The sequence below is a fragment of the Felis catus genome, chromosome C2, assembly GCF_018350175.1.
Source record: "Felis catus isolate Fca126 chromosome C2, F.catus_Fca126_mat1.0, whole genome shotgun sequence".
Classification (NCBI taxonomy): Eukaryota; Metazoa; Chordata; class Mammalia; order Carnivora; family Felidae; genus Felis; species Felis catus.
The window spans coordinates 156,237,938-156,259,349 of NC_058376.1; the positions used below are offsets into that span (position 1 = coordinate 156,237,938).

Genomic DNA, 21,412 nt, shown 5'->3' on the forward strand with positions numbered 1-21,412 from the left:
GTGGCCTCCACGCCGGAAAGCGAGCTCGGACGATGAACCGCAAGATGACGACGTGAGCCCGTCAGACACAGATGGGCTGAGCCACCCAGCCGCCCCTTAAAGCTTTTATTTTTAAGTAATCTCTACACCCAACGTGGGGCTCGAACCCACGATCCCGAGATCAAGAGTCGCATGCTCTACTGAATGAGCCAGCCAGATGCCCACGTAAAACATTTTTTAAATGAGCCCAAGGTACAGAGACTTCCTATATCCCCCGCGTACACAGCCTTCCTACATCATCAACATCCTCCTGGGGTTTCTTTTGGGGGTGATGGAAACGGTCCGGAATTAGATAATCATGATGGTTTTCTAACAAAGTAGGTGACTTTTATGATCCGTGAATCTTCACATGAAAAGGCACAGGTAACCAGTAGAGAAGTCAATACGTGTGACTACGTTAAAAACCTCCGTTAAATGAAAAGTTCGGATCGCCTTTCCTGGCCTCCTTGTGTTGACGGTCCTGTGTGGGTACTTCTGCCCCGCAGGCTGTGGGCTGCAGTCACAGACGCGGTGCCACCTGCTGACTAGTTATTTCATTGCAGGACCCTGGCCCCTCTCCCGCGGCCACAGGCAATACTGTGCCGAAAGGCGGCCAGAATCCGGGAGTGAGGCCGACCCAGGGTAGCACACCCAGCCAACCAGCCGGTACTTACGACCAAAGTCTGTACAGTCATTTTTTTAAATGTTTAAGAAACCTGCCCAGTGAACAATCTCAAAAAGTGAGAGAACAAGAAGAGCCTCAGGGGGAGGGTGTGACAAACCAAAGAACTGGTACCCAGCGTAAAGAACTACGAATCAATAAGGGAACGTAGCCTGGTTTTTATTTTTTACCATTTTTTGAAGTTTTATTGAAGCATTCTCTACACCCAGCATGGGGCTCAAACTCACGAGACCCCAAGATCCAGAGTCGCATACTCTTCAACTGAGCCAGCCGGGTGCCCCAACATAACCTCCTTTTTACAAGCCGATAGAGGATGTGGCTAAATAATTTACAGCGCTCAACTCTACCAGGAGTCCGGGAGATACCGGCTCGAGCAGCAATAAGGTACCATTTTATGCCCTTCAACTTGATAAAAACGTAAGTCCATTTAGAGCAAGTGTTGGTTAGAAATCGGAGCTGCCCACAGCTGGTGGGAGTATAGCCCCTTCCCAGCGGAATTTGTATCTTCTAAAGCTGGAGATCGGGGGGTACACTTAGGTCCAGCAGTCTCACCTTCAGGAATCCGCTGTGGAGAGATTCTAGCACATCGGGACATACAGGGTGACCCTGTTGCTCGGAGGAGGTCACCCCAAGTGTCTTGTCAATGGTGGGAGACAAGAGTACATTTCGTCTGTTTACTCAATGGAAGTCACAATGGGTGACTGGGAGCCGTGTCGATGCATCTGAAAATCATACTATTGAGTGAAAAGAGCAAATTCCAGGACGACTGGACAGTGTACCTTTTACGTAATTGAAGAAAAGCACAAAACAGGGCTAGGTATTTGTTACAAATTTTTGTCCGGGGAGCATTGAGCGCCTCGGCGGGCTGCAGGTTGGATTTTTTGCTAGTTTTTCTCAAAACTCACAGAAATGTGCACGAAAAACAGTTGCATTTGTTGGGTGTATTAAATGCTAGTACGTGGCACTGTCGTCTAGGAGACATCAAATCCCTTTCTAAGCAAGCAAAAGCGTAGCACTATACGTTCAGGGAGAAAGAGTTGTCACAGGGAAGCAAAAACCAAACTTTTTAACGTGTCCGAGGAAAAGGGTGTGAAGGAGGGGTGAGGGGGGTAAGTGCTTAGGTCTCTCGTGGAAAGGAAATCTCTTGAAGCCATTCACCCCCACTTTGTACCACTATTCTTTCTAGAAAAGCAAAGTTCTGTCATTGTTCCTGTCGTCTGTCTTCTGTTGTCGTGTTTTACGAAGTCAGAATCTTTCAGTTGAACTGAAAGTGATTCCTAGAAGTAGGCTGGCTGAGTGAGTTTCAAGCTTCCTTACTATGTGCTTTGTTACTGTTCTAGCTCCTCGGTCCTCCTGGGCCTTTCCTTCCTTTCATACTTCTTTCGGCTTGATTAAAGATTTTGAAAACTATTCTGTTTTGTCCCACTACCTCTGAAACTATACATTCCCTTTCTTACTCCTGTAGTGGCCACTAGTGACAAACTTGCGGAGGCCGAACCCGGTACAACTTTCAAGGATCCAAAATTATGAGTACAATGGATGTAAAAGTGAATATGGAGAAAGGGAAAAGGAGTCACAACTAATTATAACTTTTAAAATGTGGACGAATACCACAGTTATCACAAAATTAAAGGGAGGGGCGCCTGGGTGGCTCAATTGGTTGAGCGTCTGACTTCGGCTCAGGTCATGATCTCACTGTTCGTGAGTTCAAGTCCCACGTCAGGCCCTGTGCTGTCAGTGCAGAGCCCGGTTCAGAGCCTGTCTCCCTCTCTCTCTGCCCCTGCCCTGCGTGTGTGTTCTCTCTCTCTTGCTCTCTCTCTCTCTCTCAAAAATAAGCATTTAAAAAACAAAACAAAACAAAATTTAATGAAAACATTTATTATTAACTGCCAACACATCTCTGTAATACTTTCCCCCCACACATTTTTGTCCCCAGACCCTTTAACTGCCTCTTTGTAGGGCAACGATATTTTATAATCTCATATATGAGATTATAAATATTATTCAGAGGGAAAAGAAAAACCCTCTGGAAGGATTGATTCAAATTTTATTTTTGATTACTGGTCATTTAGGGACATTTCTTTCAGCTTCATCGCTCATTGTCGTGACTGCCTCCTGTCCCTTGTTCAGTGTGTTTGGGGTGCTGAGGGGAGAGAGACAGACCCCAAGGGAACACGGGCACGCAAGCCTAGGTCCCCCTGCTCCTGGGATTCCTTGTCTGGCCGCATCCTCCCTACCTGGTCGTGGATGAGGGTCAATAACTCAAAGGCGGTCTTTGAGGGGGAAGATGCGGTCCACGCATCCTGCGGTCAGATGCGTGCTGTGCTCACTCAGTGAGACCCGGCGCGGGGTGTTGGTGGCTGAATAGAAACAGCGCTGGCCGACCTGGGCCTGCCTGCAGCTTCAGGACCACCACGCCGAGGCTGGCTTCCTTCTCGAAGGAGACAGAAGACAGACCTCATTAGCTTCGTGCCGGAACTGCTGAAACTACCCCTGGGAAATTATCAGTTTGTTTGTTTGGTTGGTTTCCTTCCTTCCTTCCTTCCTTCCTTCCTTCCTTCCTTCCTTCCTTCCTTCCTTCCTTCCTTCCTTCCCTCCCTCCCTCCCTCCCTCCCTTTCTCTCTGATAGACCTCATTAGCTTCGGGATCAAACTGCCTCTGGTAAATTATCAGTTTTTTCTTTCTTCCTTCCTCCCTCCCTTCCTTCATTCTTCCTTCTTTAGTGAGTTCTATGCCCAGTGTGGGGCTTGAACTCACCACCCCGAGATTAAGAGTTGGATGCTTTACAGGGCGCCTGGGTGGCGCAGTCGGTTAAGCGTCCGACTTCAGCCAGGTCACGATCTCGCGGTCCGTGAGTTCGAGTCCCGCGTCAGGCTCTGGGCTGATGGCTCAGAGCCTGGAGCCTGCTTCCGATTCTGTGTCTCCCTCTCTCTTTGCCCCTCCTCCGTTCATGCTCTGTCTCTCTCTGTCCCAAAAATAAATAAACGTTGAAAAAAAAAATTTAAAAAAAAAAAAGAGTTGGATACTTTACTGAGCCAATCAGGCGCTCCAGACAGTATCTTTTTAAGTATTGATTCTGCCTCATTCCCTCTTCTGTCTCTAGGGTCTTATTGAATGAGTGTTAGGTCTTCTCCTGTATCATCCATATCTCTTACCTTTGCTTCTATATTTCTGTCTTTTGTCTTTCTTAGCTTTGTTTTTTTTTCTTTTATTTATTTACTTATTTTTATTTTTCAATGTTTATGTATTAAAAAAATTTTTTTTGATGTTTATTTATTTTTGAAGGAGAGAGAGACAGAGCATGAACGGGGAGGGGCAGAGAGAGAGGGAGACACAGAATCCGAAGCAGGCTCCAGTCCCTGAGCTGTCAGCACAGAGCCCGACGAGGGGCTCGAACCCGTAAACCACAAGATCATGACCTGAGCTGAAGTCAGAGGCTTAACCAACTGAGCCACCCAGGCGCCCCTAATGTTTATGTATTTTTGAGAGAGAGAGAGAGAGAGAGAGAGAGAGAGAGAGAGAGAGAGAGAGAGCTGGCACAGGGAGACAGAGGATCTGAGGCAGGCTCTGCACTGACAGCAGAGAGCCTGTGGTGCGGCTCAAACTCACCAACTGTGGGATCGTGACCTGAGCCAAAGTTGGACCTTTAACCAGCTGAGCCACCCAGATGTCCCTTTTTGGATTTTTTAAAAATCCAGTTCACAAAATCTCTCCTAGGTTGTGTCTACACTGCTCTTAAACTCATATACTGAGTTCTTGATCTTTAGTTTTTATATTTTTCAGTTGTTGAAATTTTAATCTGCTAGATCTTTTTTTTATTGTGGTAAAAACACATTAAATGACCATCTTAACCATGTTTTAAAATGTTCATTTACTTTGAGAGAGAGAGAGAGAGAGAAGCAGGCTTCTCGCTATCAGCTCAGAGCTGACGGGGGGCTCATTCTCACGAACCGTGAGGTCATGACCTGAGCCGAAATCAAGAATCGGACACTTAACCGACTGAGCCACCCAGGTGCCCCTCATCTTCACCATTGTCAAGTGTCCACTTCAGTAGCGTTAAGTGTATTCACATTATTTTTTTTAAGATGTTATTTTTAAGTAATCTCTACACCCAGTGTGGACCTTGTCAAACTCGCAACCTGGAGACAAGAGCCTCATGCCAGCTGAGCAGCCAAGTCCCCTACATTCACATTATCGTACAGCTGATCCTAGAACTTTTTTATCTTGTAAAACTGAAACTCCACATCCATTACACACTAACCGTCCTGTCCTCTCCCCCAGCCCTCGGTAGCCACTTTTCCATTTTCTGTTTCTACAGTTTTGACTACTTAAGATATTTCATACGGGTGAGATCATACAGTATTTGTCTTTTTGTCACTGGCTTATTTCATTTAGCATAATATCCTTTAGCACGGGACAGGATTTCCTTTTTTATGGCTGTGTTGTATTTCACGGTATGCATAAACCACATTTTCTTTTTTGGTTTTTTAATTTTTTAATGTTTATTTATTTTTGAGAGACAGAGACAGCGCATGAGCAAGAGAAGGGCAGAGAGAGAGAGGGAGACGCAGAATCAGAAGCCGGCTCCAGGCTCTGAGCTGTCAGCACAGAGCCCAAGGCGGGGCTCGAACCCAGGAGCCATGAGATCATGACCTGAGCTGAAGTCAGACACTCAACCAACTGAGCCACCCAGGTGCCCCTAAACCACATTTTCTTTCTTTATTTATCCACTGATGAACATTTGGGTTGCTACCTCTTGGCTATTGCAAATAATGCTGAAAGGAACGTAGGCATGCAAATATCTCTTTGAGGTCCTACTTTGAATTCTTTGGATATATACCCAGAATTGGGATTGCTTGATCATGTGGCAATTCTATTCTTAATTTTTTGAGGGCCTGCCATACTGTTTTCTGTAACACTTGTACCATTTTACAATCCTACCAACAGCGTTTTCCTCCTTCCCTTTACTTTTCTCTCCCCTTTTTCCTTCTCCTTTTCTATTTTTATTTTTTATTTATTTAAAAAAAATTTTTTTTAATGTTTATTTATTTTTGAGACAGAGAGAGACAGAGCATGAGCAGGGGAGGGTCAGAGAGAGGGAGACACAGAATCTGAAACAGGCTCCAGGCTCTGAGCTGTCAGCACAGAGCCCAACGCGGGGCTCGAACTCACGGACCACGAAATCACGACCTGAGCCGAAGTCAGCCGCTTAACCGACTGAGCCACCCAGGCGCCCCTCCTTCTCCTTTTTTAAAAAATTATTTAGAAATTATTTTAGATTTACAGAAAAATGGCAAAGATTGCACCGATGGTTCCTGTATACCCTTCGCCCAAATTCTGCTGCTATTAACATATTGATCAAGCTGATAAATTAACATTGGTATAATACCATTAAACTACACACTTCTTTTGGATTTCATCAATTCGCTCACTAACATACTTTTTCTGTCCTGGGACTAGTTCTAGTATTAGTCATCCTGTCTCCCTCATCTGCTCCGATCTGTAGCAGTTCATCAATTTTTCCTTGTTGCTCATGGCTTTCGTACTTTTGAGGAATATTGGGTCAGATATTCCTCACTCGAGATTTGCTCGGTTTCCTCATGAATAACTGGTGTTTCGAATTCTTCGGGAAGACGATCTCAGAGGTTATATGCTCTTTTCATTGTCATTGCTATTGTTGCTAACAGGAGGCTCATGTTACCAACATGATTTATCAACTAGCTTTGATCGTTGGGTCAAGATGGTGTCTATAAAGTTACTACTTTTTCCTTTCCATAATTTGTTAGATTATTATAATTTCTATAATTAATGTTTATTTTTTTAGAGGGAGACAGAGAGCAAGCAGGGGAGGGGCAGAGAGAGAGGGAGACACAGAATTTGAAGCAGGCTCCGGGCTCCAAGCTGTCAGCACAGAGCCTGATGCGGGGCTCGAACCCACAAACTGTGAGATCATGACCTGAGCCCAAAGTTGGACGCTTGACTGGCTGAGCCACCCAGGCGCCCCAAGTATAAGTTTGCTTAAATAAAACTCTTGGGGCGCCTGGGTGGCTCATTTGTTTAAGCGTGCGACTTCATATCAGGTCATGACCGTTCAGTGGGTTCGAGCCCCGCATCAGTCTCTGTGCTGACAGCTCAGAGCCCGGAGCCTGCTTCGGATTCTGTGTCTCCCTCTCTCTCTGCCCCTCCCCCACTCGTGCTCTGTCTTTGTCTCTCAAAAATGAGTAAATGTTAAAAAATAAATTTAAAAAAGCCTATTTGGTCTTGGCTTTACCCATAGGAATTGTGAACCCATGACATTCTCTTCGATACTGGGCAGTCTTGTTTTCCCTATTAACGTTCTTAATGGCTATGTCATCAAATTCTGAAATTCTCCATAAAAGACCTAAAAACTTACCAATATTTTAACATACTAGGACTTGCGATTTTCATTTTTTTTTTTTCAGCGTTTATTTATTTTTGAGACAGAGAGAGACAGAGCATGAGCAGGGGAGGGGCAGAGAGAGAGGGGGACACAGAATCGGAAACAGGCTCCAGGCTCCGAGCCATCAGCCCAGAGCCTGACGCGGGGCTCGAACTCACGGACCGCGAGATCGTGACCTGGCTGAAGTCGGATGCTTAACCGACTGTGCCACCCAGGCGCCCCTGTGATTTTCATTTTTGGGGGGAAATTGCCTCTAAATTTTAATTTGGAAAGTGGTTAGAATAATGCTTTAGAGAAAAATTGTATTAACATGACATTAGCAGTTGGTGCTTATGTTAAGAATCATACACAAATTATTTATGGTATTTGCACACTGATCGCCAAACAAACATCAGTAAAACCTGGCAAACAAAATAAGGAAGGAAAAAATGTCAAAGTTTCTTCCTTTTATATCACACTGGCTGAAATAAATACGAGAACAACCCGGGGTGAGATGCCAGGGCCCGGTGGGCTGAAGTAGAGAATGATAGTGTCCAGGATGGGACGGCCTTGGCTTTGGCCTGTGCAGCTCAGAAAAGGGGTCTCTCCTCATTGCCTCGCTCTTCGACATCAGCCATCTGCCTCCCCTAAGATGCACAAAATGCCATATCATGAATTGTAAAAAGCCAAAATTTTTTTAAGATTTTATTTTTGAGTAACCTCTACACCCAAGCATGGGACTTGAACTCACAGCCGTGAGATCAAGAGCCACATGCTCTACCAACTGAGCCAGGCAGGCGCCCCTCCAACTTCTTTCTTATAGAAATTAGTAATTTTTTTCTTTTTGCCAAAACTGATTTTATTTATTTTTTTGACAAAATTTATTGTCAAATTGGTTTCCATACAACACCCAGTGCTCATCCCAGTCCTTTAAAAAGTATGACAGGGCCACTGGCTGGCTCAGTCGGCTAAGCATCCACTCTTGATTTTGGCTCAGGTCATGATGTCAAGGTTGAGCCCTGTGTTGGGCTCCACCTGGGTGTGGAGCATACTTGAGATTCTCTCTCTCCTTCTCCCTCTGCCCCTCCCCAGCTCACTCTCTCTCAAAAACAAGTATGTTATTTTCTTGATTGTAAAGAGCCATCAAATAAGATTATCTTTCTTCAAGCTTCATGTCATGTATTCACTGAATTTCCATCTCCCCGAGGCCTTACTGTGGGCCATTTCCACAAAGGGACCTCCTCCTCTATGGTTATGCCTCCTAGAAAAAAAATATACTGTTGTCTTTTTGTATATAAATTTATGGGCTTCGTTTTCTCATTATGGACCTTCTATATCCTTTTTTTTTAATTATTATTCCGGTATAGTTAACATACAGTGTTATACTAGTTTCAGGTGTAAATATAGTGATTCGACAATTCGATACATTCACTCAGAGCTCATCATAAGTGTGCTCTTTAATCCTCATTACCTATTTCTCCCATCCCCCAAGTCCCCTCTGGTAACCATCAATTTGTTCTCTATAGTTAAGAGTCTGTTTCTTGGTTTGTCTTTTTCTTCCCCTTTGTTGATTTTGTTTCTTTGATTCCACATACGAATGAAATCATATGGTACTTGTCTTTCTCTGACTAATGTATTTTGCTCGGCATTATACTCTCTAGCTCTATCCAAGTCATTGCAAAAGGCAAGATTCATTCTATTTTATGGCTGAGTAATATTCCATCGGATGTATATACCACCTCTTTTTTTTTTTACATTTTTATTTATTGTTTAAGTAATCTCTACACTCAACATGGAGTTTGAACTCATGACCCTGAGGATCGAGAGTCTCATGCTCCACTGTCTGAGCCAGCCAGGCACCCCTATATCACATTTCTTTTATCCATTCATCATTCGATGGACACTTGGGCTGCTTCCAAAATTTGGCTATTGTAAATAATGTTGCTATAAACATAGGGATACATGTATTCTTTGAAATTAGTGTTTTTGTATTCTTTGTGTAAATACCCAGTAGTGTGATTACTGGATCATATGGTAGCTCTATTTCTAATTTTTTGAGGAACCTCCATATTGTCTTCCACAGTGGCTGCACCAGTTTGCAGTCCCACCAACAGTGCACAAGGATTCCTCTTTCTCCACATTCTTACCAACACTTGTTTCTTGTGTTTTTGATTTTAGCCATTCTGACAGCTATGAGGTGATATCTCATTGCGGTTTTGATCTGCATTTCCTGATGAGTGATGTTGAGCATTTTCTCATGTGTCTGTTGGCCATCTGGATATCTTCTTTGGAGATATGCCTATTCATGTCTTCTGCCCATTTTTAAATTGGATTATTTGAGTTTTTTTGATGTTGAGTTTTATAAGTTCTTTATATATTTTGGATACTAACTTAAAATTTTTTTTAATGTTTATTATTATTATTATTATTATTATTATTATTATTATTTTGAAAGAGAGAGAAAGAGAGCAAGCAGGCAGGCAGAGGAGGGGCAGGGGGAGAAGGAGACAGAATCTCAAGCAGGCTCCAGGCTCCAAGCTGTCAGCACAGAGCCTGACATGGGGCTCGAACTCACGAACTGTGAGATCCTGACCTGAGCCAAAGTTGGACACTTAGCCAACTGATTCACTCAGGCATCCCTGGATACTAACTCTTAATCAGATATATCTTAATCAGATTTGCAAATATCTTCTCCCATTTACTAGGTTGCCTTTTTGTTTTGTTGACTGTATCCTTTGCTGTGCAGAAGTGTAGTCCCAATAGTTTAGTATTGCCTTTGTTTCCCTTGCCTCAGGAGATACATCTAGAAAAATGTTGCTATAGCTGATGTCAGAGAGATTACTGCCTGTGCTCCCTCCTACGACTTTTATGCTTTGAGGTATCATATTTAGGTCCTTAATCCATTTTGAGTTTATGTTTGTGTATGGTATAAGAAAGTGATCCAGTTTTATTCTTTTGCATAATGCTCTACAGTGTTCCCAACACCATTTGTTGAAGAGACTATCTTTTTCCCATTGCATATTCTTGCCATCTTTGTTGAAGATTAGTTGACCATAGAATTGTTTATTTCTGGACTCTCTGTTCTGTTCTGTTGATCTATGTGTCTATTTTTGTGCCAGCATCATACTGTTTTGAATACTACAGCTTTGTAGGGTAACTTGAAATCTGGAATTGTGATACCTCCAGTTTTGTTTTTCTTTTTGAAGATTGTTTTGGCTATTTTAAGGCAGGGTTATGATTTACATTTACTCTTGACCCTCTGTGCCTAGCCTAGTACTAGAATGAAGGCACCTCTGGAAGAAATGAGGAGATTGAGAAGGTAGCCCTTTGGTGGAGAGGGAGATGTATGGAGTTTGGAGCTGGGTTTGGGAACAAATACTTCCAGCAACGTTGAGAAATGTGAACGTGACCTTTTTAGTCCAAAGTCATACAGACACATCATTTTGGCTGGTCGGGGGGGGGGGGTGGTATTCACACATTTATGCCCAGTGGGTTCTGTGATGTGAATGTACTTTCTGTTCAACCAAGCCCTTTTGGGGCCTGCTAGGACAGGCGACCTGACAACTTGGTTTTCTTGGGTGGGGTAATTTCCTTGTGTTTCACTCAGAAGATGTCAACTTTGATTTTAGTGATTGAGGCTCATCTTGGCAACTTTTACAGGCAGGCGTTCCCAACATGTTTTCAAATGGCTATATACATCCAGAGTTCCATTTATCGTCAAATGCGCTATGCTTGCTCCAGAAGGCTAAAGACACGGTGTTTTCTCTGACCTGTGCTAACTACCACTGACTCTGAAATTTGTAATTTCTCGCGCCGTGTTCTGGGCAGGGAGGAACCACCGGGCAGGGATTTCCACAGCAGCATGGACCACCTTCTGCCGGGTGAGTCACCGGTTGCCCGTTGGGGGCCGTCACGGGGACGAGCGCTTGGTCAGAACAGGGGGAGGACGGGGCCTCTCGGCTGGCCTGAGATCGTGCCATCAGGTTCGGGAGCTCGGTTTAGGAATGTGCCCACAGTGTTCGGGTCTGTCATGGGAGCGAGGAGAGAAAGGTGAGGGATCCACCCAGAACACACCGTCCCACGCCCCTCGTGCAAGGGCGCGGGGGGGGGGGTGCCGAGCAGGCACCAGCACGTCAAGGTTCTCAGCCAATTCCAGCCGAATCTCTGAGAAACAGGCTCTGTCGGGATTCCAGCACCGCGTGGTGTTGCTACACCCTCCACAAACCACAACGTAAACTCTCCGGAAAGATCTCCCTGCGGGACATTTTTCTTAAGGTGAGGCAGACCGAGAGGTAGGCAGAAGCCGACCTCGGAGGAGGAAATCGTGCTGGAGACAGAGGAGCGGCCCGTGGGGGGCCCAGGGTGTGCCAGCGTGCCCCATGGGGACGTGGGCCGCGTAGCACCCTCCAGCTTTGAAGAGCCACGCCTGCCTCTTTTGGGTTCTTTCCTCCTCTGCTTGAAGTGTTTTTATTCTCGATCGTGCCGGATATGCACGCGTCTGTGTATGTGGCTATGAACCTGAACGTTCACGTTTGCATTTACCAGTTCTCCAGGAATCTGTGTCACCAGCAAACTCAACACGTTGTGAAACTGAACCCGTGTTCTCTTTCCTGCCCATGCCTGCCGGGGGGACTTCCATGGCCACACTCTCAGGCCACGGGCTTTGGCCACGCCATTTTATTCATCCGTTGGTTCGCTCAATGGTCAAATATCCAAATATTTGTCGAATTTTCCTGTGTTTTCTTTTTCAACTTTTGTTGGCGTTTATCATTAGCTTAAGTTAGCTTATTGAATGATTGATTTGTTTTGTTTTGTTTTGATCTCCTCCCCCTTTGGGCTCATTCGCTGCCCTATTCCCAGCGCCTGAAGTGTCCAGCATGAAGTAAACACTCAGCACATAGTTGAAAAGTGAACGAACAAGTCTATGTAAGGAATTTAGAATTTTGTAGGCAACATAAGTTTCAACTAACTGTGTATTTGGTTTCTTCTGCCGTCACTTCACTCTATGCATTGCCTGCTCTAGAACACATTTTTCTCGAATGCCCCCATGAGCCGGGCACTGTTCGGCGTGCTGGGGAGGCCGCAGTGAACAAGGTGGATGTGGCAACATGCTTTCTTATCACCCCCTGCCACACACACACACAAGGCCAAGCTGAGCTGAGCTCCAGGCCGCTCCCCCTCCCTCAGAGCCCGTCAGCCCTGCCCATAAGGAACCCCTGGTGGCTGGGTGGGTGGGTGATAAGGGAGCAGAGGTGGCCAAACGTTGGGAGCCTGATTCCTTTGAAAGGGGCAGCAGGCCAGGGTGAGAAGCAAGAGACGGGCCTGGGGGAGACAGGGGTAGGTGGGACACGCTCGAGCTGAGACATCCCGAGGGGAAAACGTGCCAGTGGGGGTCTGGAAGCCTTGTTGGTGGAGGAATCGGAGGCGGAGACATTCTGCCTCTCACTCAGAGGATCAGCCACTTGGCGAGGTCAGAGAGGAGCCCAAACCCTGGGAGGTCTGATCCAACCCGCGCTCAAAACCCGTCTCTGTTTTGGTGCTGGCGAATCCAGGGAAGGCTTTTCTCTCTCCTCTCCCAGATCTTGTCATCCGGCCTGCAGGAAGGACCTCCGTGGGCTGAGGCCCAGCAAACCCAGCTCTCCGAGGCCCTACCTCGTGGCAAGCCTTGCTGCCCCTTCACTAAGTGAAGCGGTCGCTTCCCGGGCTGTCCTTTCTCATCCACTCCGTGCTGGGACACTGGACCTTCCTGATGTCCCGAAAACCGTCTCCTGTCCTGTGTCTCGTCTCTCCTGGGTCTGCCACTTCCGAGCAAGTCAAGGCCCCGAGCGCTGCCCTGCCTTACCTCACGGGACTGCTGTGGGGCTCGAACGGCGGGAAGTGGCCTGAGGTGGCCACGCGCTGGCAGTCACGTGTTCCGGTCCTTCCCGCAGCTCGGTGAACCGCATCCGTAAGGAGGGGGAGGAGAGGCCCCGGCCAGCCGCTGGCCACGAAACCCTGGCATCGCCACTTGCTAGCTTATTAGAGACGTCGGGTGGGTTATTTCACCTCTCAGTCTGTGTCCTCACCGACAAAGTGGGAGCTGTAGTCGCTGCTGTGCAGGGTCACTGTGAGAAATAAGTAAGATAATGGATGGAAAGGGCTTTACTGAGAGTCTAAACCCCCGCTGGATGGGGAATAGGTATTGTCCCCCTCTGGTGTTGGCAGTGGGACAGCCACTTTACCAGTAGGAGGGTTGTAATTTGCTCACGTTCAGGAGGTGCCTCTTAAGGACAGTGTTGGTTTGATGGAGGAGGGACCCATTTCTCCCCCGACCCTGGTGGCTGCATCACGGTTCACAAGGGCCAACTCACTGGTCACTTGAGATGAGAAGATAATCAGACTCCTATGGGCTTGGAGTTGACAGTCGGGACACGGCAGTCGCCCAGTCACCAAAGAAGACATTCAGATGGAAAATAAGCATATAAAGATATGCTCAGCGTCACGTGTCATTAGGGAAACGCAGATTAAATTTTTTTTTTAACGTTTACTTATTTTTGAGACAGAGAGAGACAGAGCATGAATGAGGGAAGGTCAGAGAGAGAGGGAGACACAGAATCCGAAACAGGCTCCAGGCTCCGAGCTGTCACCACAGAGCCCGACGCGGGGCTCGAACTCACGGACGGCGAGATCGTGACCTGAGTGAAGTCGGCCGCTTCACCGACTGCGCCACCCAGGCGCCCCGGGAAATGCAGATTAAAACAACAGTGAGACACCATCACATACACCCATTCGAACGACTAAAATCCAAAGCACTGATCACGTCAAGTGCTGGCAAGGACGTGGAGCCACAGGAACCCTCATTCATCGTTAGTGGGAACGCAAAACAGTACGGCCACCCCGGAAGACGGCTTGGTAGCTTCTTACAAAACGGAACACACTCTTGCCACATGATCCTGGCACAAACTCCAATGTCCTTACAAAAACCTGCATGCAAACGTTTATAGCAGCCCCTTTCTCTTCTTTCTTTTTTTAAAAAAAATTTAAACTTTTTAATTTATTTAGATGGGAGAAGAGAGGTGGGGGGGGGGGGAGAGAATCTCAAGCACGCTCGGCCCTGTCAGCACAGAGCCCAGTGCGGGGCCCGAACTCACTGACTGTGAGATCATGACCTGAGCCGAAATCAAGAGCCAGACGTTTAACTGACTGAGCCACCCAGGCACCCTGAGTAGCCCTCTTTTTTTTTAACTGCCAAAACATGATGACATTCAAGAGGTGAATAAAGAAACAAGCTGTGGTACATCCAGACAGTGGACTATTACTCAGCAATAAAAAGAAATGAATTATCAAGCCACAAATAGACACGGATAAACCTCAAATGCATACGCGCCGTGAAAGAAGCCGGTCTGAGAAGCTTCATACCGTATGATTCCATTTGGAGGTCAGCGTCGGACGTAGGTTTGTAGGTCTGAAGTTTGTTCAATTGGGGGGCCCTCTTTAAGAGAAAAAAATACAAAACTACAAGTACAAAATTAGGTTATAAGGAAATATTTCTTGCGGGGCCCGGGCGGCTCAGTCGGTTGAGCATCTGACTCTGGATTTTGGCTCAGGTCGTGATCGCATGGCTGCGAGATAGAGCCCCACGTCGGGCTCCGCACTGAGCTTGGAAGCCACTTGAAATTCTCTTCTCTCTCTCTCTCCCTCTCTCCTCCCCACCTTGTGCTCTCTTTCTCTCTCAAAAAAGAAATATTTCTTTAGCATGTTACAGGAAATCATAATAAATTATGAATTTGAAAAAGCTGAAAAATGCCACAAACGTCACAAAATCCTCCAAATACATCATTTGTATTGTTCGCAGTGTTTTTATAAAAACCCGTATGTTTTTTTTGTTTTTTGTTTTTGCTGCATATACTCCGATTCCTTCTTCATTTAACAATGTTTAAAATGTTTTCTACGGAGAGAATAGAGAGGTAGTTCAATCCTCCTTCCAGCATGGTTGGTCAAAACTTTTTCATTACTGATAATCTAGAAAAATTTCTTTCAGGGGCACCTGGGTGGCTCAGTCAGTAAAGCGTCCGACTTCAGCTCAGGTCATGGTCTCACGGCTTGTGGGTTCGAGCCCCGTGTCAGGTTCTGTGCTAACAGCTCAGAGCCTGGAGCCTGCTTCCAATTCTGTCTCCCTCTCTCTCTGCCCCTCCCCAGCTCACACTCTGTCTCTCTCCCAAAAATAAAGATTTAACAAAAAGAAAAAAATAAATTTCTTTCAGCACCACAGCTTATACCTTATAATGTGTCTTGCAAATACTCGAGATTTGTCAAATTGCTGTCAAATATGAAAAAAATAACAAAACAAAAACCCCTGTATCATGCTTCTTTCATTTGAGGGGTAAATTCTGAGGATCTTCAAGATTATTTAAGTTGGTGACAGTCGGTGGCAAATGGGTTGTTGATGTTGCCATGGAATATTCTGAATTCCGGGTTGGACCCTGCACCTTTGCTTCAGGGTAGGTAAGTAAGACTATTGCCGGAAGCCGTTCGTCTACCACGACAGTGATGAGGGACCACATCAATATATCCTGTCAAATCCGATCTAAGTGTATCCCTACCTCAATATTCCCTGAGTTGGGTCCCCCAAAACCTCCGTGGCCACCCCTGAGCTTCTGACATGAGATGTGCCGACTCCAAGTGGGAAGGGAGCAGCCTTAACCAAGTGTAGTTAGGTATCTTACTGTCGTCTGTTTTATTAAATATGACTGTTGTGTGTAGACTGCTGTACCGGAGAGAAAAATCCGTGCTTCATAGAAAACTATTGCTCACAACACGTCTTTTGCATCAGCTGATTCTGATTGTACAGGAGCTACTTAACAAGGCTGAATTGTAGACAACTGATAGCAAGGCAAGATAATTTTTATATGTTGAAATGCAAACCAATCCTGCCCCGTGCGGGGCCCTTTGTCTCCATTTGTACCTTCATTTCAGTATTTCTGATCTATAAATGTGTCTGTTGTTTTTTCCTTTGAACCACATATAACATCTGCCCGGTTCCCCCATTACGCTTAAAATGAAATCTTTGATACGTTTACTTTATATCTGTATGAAAGTCATACTTAATACTTTAATACTAAGGTCCTTCCCAGGACCTTCCGAGTTGCCCATCCAAGTTGCAAGTGAGAGGCCACAGGATGAACTTTACGGGCTTCATGGTAAATCTTCCACTGGAACTAAAAATTCCGATACTGTGCGCAACATGAGAAGAAAAACAAGCACGGATGGACCCCCTTGAATGGGAAGGGCTGGAGAAGAAACCCCGGGCTGGGAGGAAACCCAGGAGAGGTCAAGTGCCCTGGAGAGCAAAGGAGTACAGATTTTGGAGAATTAAATGATGGAGAACAGTGTAAAATGTCTTGGGTTCAAGGAAGGACCTAGAGGTGGAAATTTAATTTGAAAATTAGGAGACTGAGGCTCTTCTTAATAGCAATATTAGGACAAAAGTGGGGGAATAACCACAGCATGAGGAGTGAATGGAGACGGAACAAGTGAGTACAGTGAGCATGGCCCTATTTCAAAGAACTTGGCAATGAAAGGAAGGACTGAGATACAAGAGTAGACACATGGAACTCAGAGGGACTGTTCTCCAATGACATTCCATATCATCACTGATATTTTCAGTACCTGAGAACATCTAAAAAGAAGTTTTAAAGAAGAAAAATAGCTATAATTTACAAGATTATCATTTAGTTTCTATATAGTATAGGTAAATGTGTATAATATATAAAAAATAAATGAGTCTGAGTTTATATATACATAAACAGGATACAAAATTAGAATCATACTATATACATAGTATAAGAATGTACTTTGGAGAATGTTCTCATTTAAGAGCACTTCCAAATCAGCAGCTTAGAGACTGTAACATTCTATGTTCTGTTCCATAATTAATTGATTCATTCTTATATTATTCAGCCTGGCCTTTAGATTATTATTGATTTTTCACTGTTTCAATAATGCTGTGGGATGCCTGGGTAGTTCAGTCGGTTCAGAGTCTGACTCTTGATTTCGGCTCAGGTTATGATCCCAGCCAGGGTCGTGGGATTGAGCTCCGTGTCGGGCCCTGCACTGAGTGTGGAGTCTGCTTGGGATTCTCTCTCTCCCTCTGCCCATCTCCCCTGCTCTCATTCTCTCTCTCTCTCTAAAATAAGAAGAAGAAAAAGAAGAAGAAGAAGAAGAAGAAGAAGAAGAAGAAGAAGAAGACTGCCGTGACTTTCCTTTACATTAATCTTAATGATTAGCTCTGATTCAGTCCAAAAGAAATATTAGTTTGAAGTAGAATTCTTGGGTCAAATGGTACATTTTCTGGCTTTTAATACATATCCTCAAATTTCCCTATAAATAGACTCACCTAGGCCTCCCTCAAGTGTATGAGTGCCTATTTGCCTGTATCTTCTGTATCAATGACAATTTTCATATTTTAAGACTATTTGTGGGGCACCTGGGTGGCTCAGTCAGTTAAGCATTTTGACTCTTGATTTCGGCTAAGGTCATGATCTCACGGTCTTGAGATCGAGCCCTGTGTCGGGCTCCACGCTGCGTGTGACTCCCATACACTGCTTGGGTGGGATTTTCTCTCTGCCTTTCCCCTGTTTGTGCTCGCTCTCTCTCTCTCTCTCTCTCTCTCGCAAAAAAAGACTATTTGCCAATTTGTTAGGCAGATGTTACCCTACTTCAGTGTGTTTGATGGAACATTTGCCATAAGTTTTTCTTTCATACTTCCCAGAAACTAAGATTTCATTGTACTTTCCAATTTTGCTGATCATGTTTTTACTTGTTTGGAAATCGGTTTTGTATTGGGGAAAATGGTGGTCCTTGGTGATTTACCCACAAACCGAATCTGTCGAGTTGTAGAGATAAAGCCAGAACTGGATAAAGAGAGAATGGCAAGGGAGAACCACAAACACCGAGAGCTCTTCTGAAGAGTTTTGCTGTAAGGAAAGCAGAGGCACTGGTTGTAGTGGCAGGGGAGGATGGGTCAAGGAAAAGTTGTTTTTATACACGGGAGTGATCTAGCAGAGAAGAGAGATGGAGCAGTTGTTGACCTTAGTAAGAGAGGAGGAGGGCCATGCATTTTACGAGGACGTGATGTGGATGCAGTGTAAGCAGGTTGGAAGATGTGGAAAGTAAGGTGGCTCTGTTCTATTTCTCAGTGAATCAAGAAAGGGTCGAAGGTGAACCGGGAGGAAGGCCGGAATTCTGATGTAAGAGAAGGTAGGAAATGGTGTTCAGAGAATGGAGGCGTAAACTGATGGGAGAAACCTACTGAGACTGCTAGGCATTGGCAAGTGCCTATGTAAGATTCGCAGTTAGCAACTAGATGTGAGATCAGTCTACACAGATCTAGTTGTTGTTTTCTTTTCCCACCACATTAAGCTGAGCAGACTCAGGTGACAGATAAGTAGAGTTAAATTGACTACGGGTGGGGTTCTCCCAAGTAAGAGGATTTAGGAGTTGATAAGGAGTTGATGATTACTGAAGTGATTTCTAGTGATGAGGCCACAGCATCGTAACTAGGTAGAAGGGAGGCAGAGAAACAAAGAGGGTTCCAGGCAGCAAGGGTGGGGAACCACTCTCTTCTCCAGCCGTCCCATATCCCAAAAGGAAAGAAGGTGCCCCTGTTGTGAAGAAGCAGGAGGCCAAGAAAGTGGTCAATCCCCTGCGTAAGAAAAAGACCAAGAATTTTAGCATTGGACAGGACATCCAGCCCAAAAGGGACCTCACCCTTTTGTCAAATGACCCCGTTACATCAGGTTGCAGCAGCAAAGGGCTGTTCTCTATAAACGTCTAAAAGTGCCTCTGATGACTAACCAGTTCGCCCAGGCCTTAGGACCACCCCGCCTGCCCCGCCAAACAGCTACTCAAGCTGACCCACAGATACAGACCAGAGACAAAGCAAGAGAAGAGACTTGGGCAGGGCTGAGAAGAAAGCTACCAGCAAAGGGGATGTCCCTGCTAAGAGGCTGCCTGTCCTTTGAGCTGGGTTAATACTGTCACCACCTTAGTGGAAAACAGGAAGGCTCAGCTGGTGGTGACTGCACATGATGTGGATCCCGTGCAACTGGTTGCTTCCTGGCTGCCCTGTGTTGTAAGATGGGGGTTCCCCGTGGCATCATCAAGGGGAAGGCCAGGCTGGGACATCGGGTCCACGGGGAGACCTGCACCGCTGTTGCCTTCACGCAGGGTAGCCTGGGAGACAAAGGAGCTCTGGCTGAGCCGGTGGAACCCATCGGGACCAAGTCCAGTGACAGGCATGAGGCAATCCCCTGTCCCTGGGGAGGCAGCGTGCTGGGTCCAAAGTCGGTGGCTTGCATCGCCACTGGAAAGCTGGAAAAGGCCAAGGCTGAAGAACTGGCCACCAAACTGGGCTGAGTAGATGCTGTGGAATTTTCTGTACCTAGAAGTAATAGAAAGTTCTCTTTCAAAAAAGAGAAAAATGACTGGCGGACAGAAGAGCTATTAAGACACGTGGCAGGAAAGTAGAAAGTGGTTTTTGGAGAACAGGACGCTTGAAATGGACGTGTGGGAGGTGGCAAAGTTAACAATGACCAGGCGAAATGCAGAAAGGATTGTTGAAAATGAGGCTGAGGAACCGGGTCCAAGGTACTGGAGGGAACATCGGCATTCACGGCTGAAAAGCCTGACGGACAGTAACGCGGGGAGAGTGAGCCTTAAGCCCGGAGAAGAGTCCTCTGTGAACGACTGTGGGTGGATGTGACGGCAATATAGGGGTGGCACAGTCCGACGGGCTGCATTTCAGAGGAGATGGACGTTGGAGGGAGGAGGACAGGGACATGACTGGGAAGGGGGAATGAGCAGCAAAGAAGGCCATCTTTTTCTCCTCTAAATCCTTTAGAACCAGGAGTGTTTGCAAAAGCACAGCCACTCTAGAGAAGAGAAAAGTCAATGTCCTGAGGGGGCAGCTGGATTTTAGTATTTAGTACTTAGTAGGTGGAGAGTGAAGGAAACACTGAGACAAATGGTAGGGGACAGACGGGTGGAGTGGGAGGAGGTGTTCCTGATGAAAGGTCATGAGGTCAAGGATGTGCAGGGGAAGGGTGTGGGAATGTGGGGCTTTCTTCCAAGGTTGAGCTGCCCTCCATAACCCAGTTGCCCCCCTGAGAGGTCTAGCCCTGTTCTCTCGTTTCAGACCCAAGAGGGCTCAGGGCCCAGAGGGGCAACTTGTTCCCTTCTTACTCGCAGCTTCTGAGTCTGGGATAAAGTCTGCGGGGGTCTTGTCCAGCTCTACCTGGCACAGGGCCCTCCTTCCTGCCGGCACCCTCCTGGTACGGGGACCTCACCCCTACCCAAGCCACTTTCTTCATGCTACGGAACACTTCCTGGGGCTTCCATCTGCTCGGTCCAGTCCTGCCAAGGCCATCTTGAGCTGCCCCAAACCTGGAAGTGCCTGTTCCCAAAGGAGCCTGTAGGTAACAGAAGGTGCCATCAGTCCCCCTCCCACTCCTCAGCCCCTGAACTTCTCCCAGTCTTCAGGTTAGGGAAGTGATAAGAACCCGTGTTAGGTTTATCTGCCTCTTGACTTACAGTTCAATTTGGCCAACAACTCTAACGGAGGCATTTCCATCTTCCTCCCTTCTGCGGACGAGGAAACTGATCACAGAGAGGTCCATTCCCTTCCCTGAGGTCACGCAGCACGGTGGTCGTGAAGCCCAGCGTGAATGAAGCTTGGCCTCGACCTCCAAAGTCCTCGCAAGTCGTTTCTGCGCAATCCTGCCTCCACTTCCTGGCTGTTGTCACAAACTCCTAGTCTGATGGGAGAGGGCCCAAAGCAGGGCAGTCTCCATGCAGGACGACTACAGGTCAGATGCTCCCAGGCTGGTGGAGGTTTAGAGGAGAAGGTGGCACCGAGTTGGCCTTGGAACGAAGAACTGAGGTCAACTGGGACGGAAAGCAAGAGGGCGTTTGTGGCGGAAGGAACAGTGCGAGGTCAGGCGGGGCGCTTCTGTAGTTCTCAGACAGGGCACAAGGGTGAGGCCTGAAGATGTTCCTGTGGCTCTGGCCTCGGATCGACTCCCAAGACTTGCCTCCTTTTCTTGGCCTTCAGGGCCACAAGGCCAGCACCCCTAGACAGGTACCCCCCAACTCGGCTCCCGCAGCAGGTGGAAGGACGCCGCCCGCGCCCCACTCGCGGCTTGAGCGTTCATTTGGCTCTGATTGGCTGCGAGACTCGCGCCTCCCGGCCAGCCACTCAGACGCGGCCGTCAGTTCTCCCTTGCCTCTGATTGGCTGTGCTGAGCACGTGCTCAGCCGCGCTCTTCCCTGAGACC

At 46.6% G+C, this 21,412-nt stretch overlaps 2 long non-coding RNA genes across 2 annotated transcripts; both read right to left on the reverse strand.

Moving 5' to 3' along the window:
- Positions 1-7,552: 7,552 nt before the first annotated feature.
- On the reverse strand, positions 7,553-17,174 carry LOC123380197. The gene is made up of 2 exons (XR_006585710.1): positions 14,499-17,174; positions 7,553-7,747 (listed from the first exon to the last, which is right to left on the reverse strand). It is a non-coding gene; the product is annotated as an uncharacterized LOC123380197 (long non-coding RNA).
- Positions 17,175-17,421: 247 nt separating this feature from the next.
- Positions 17,422-21,272, reverse strand: LOC111562328. The gene is made up of 2 exons (XR_002745531.2): positions 20,670-21,272; positions 17,422-19,521 (listed from the first exon to the last, which is right to left on the reverse strand). It is a non-coding gene; the product is annotated as an uncharacterized LOC111562328 (long non-coding RNA).
- Between the last annotated feature and the right edge of the window lie 140 nt (positions 21,273-21,412).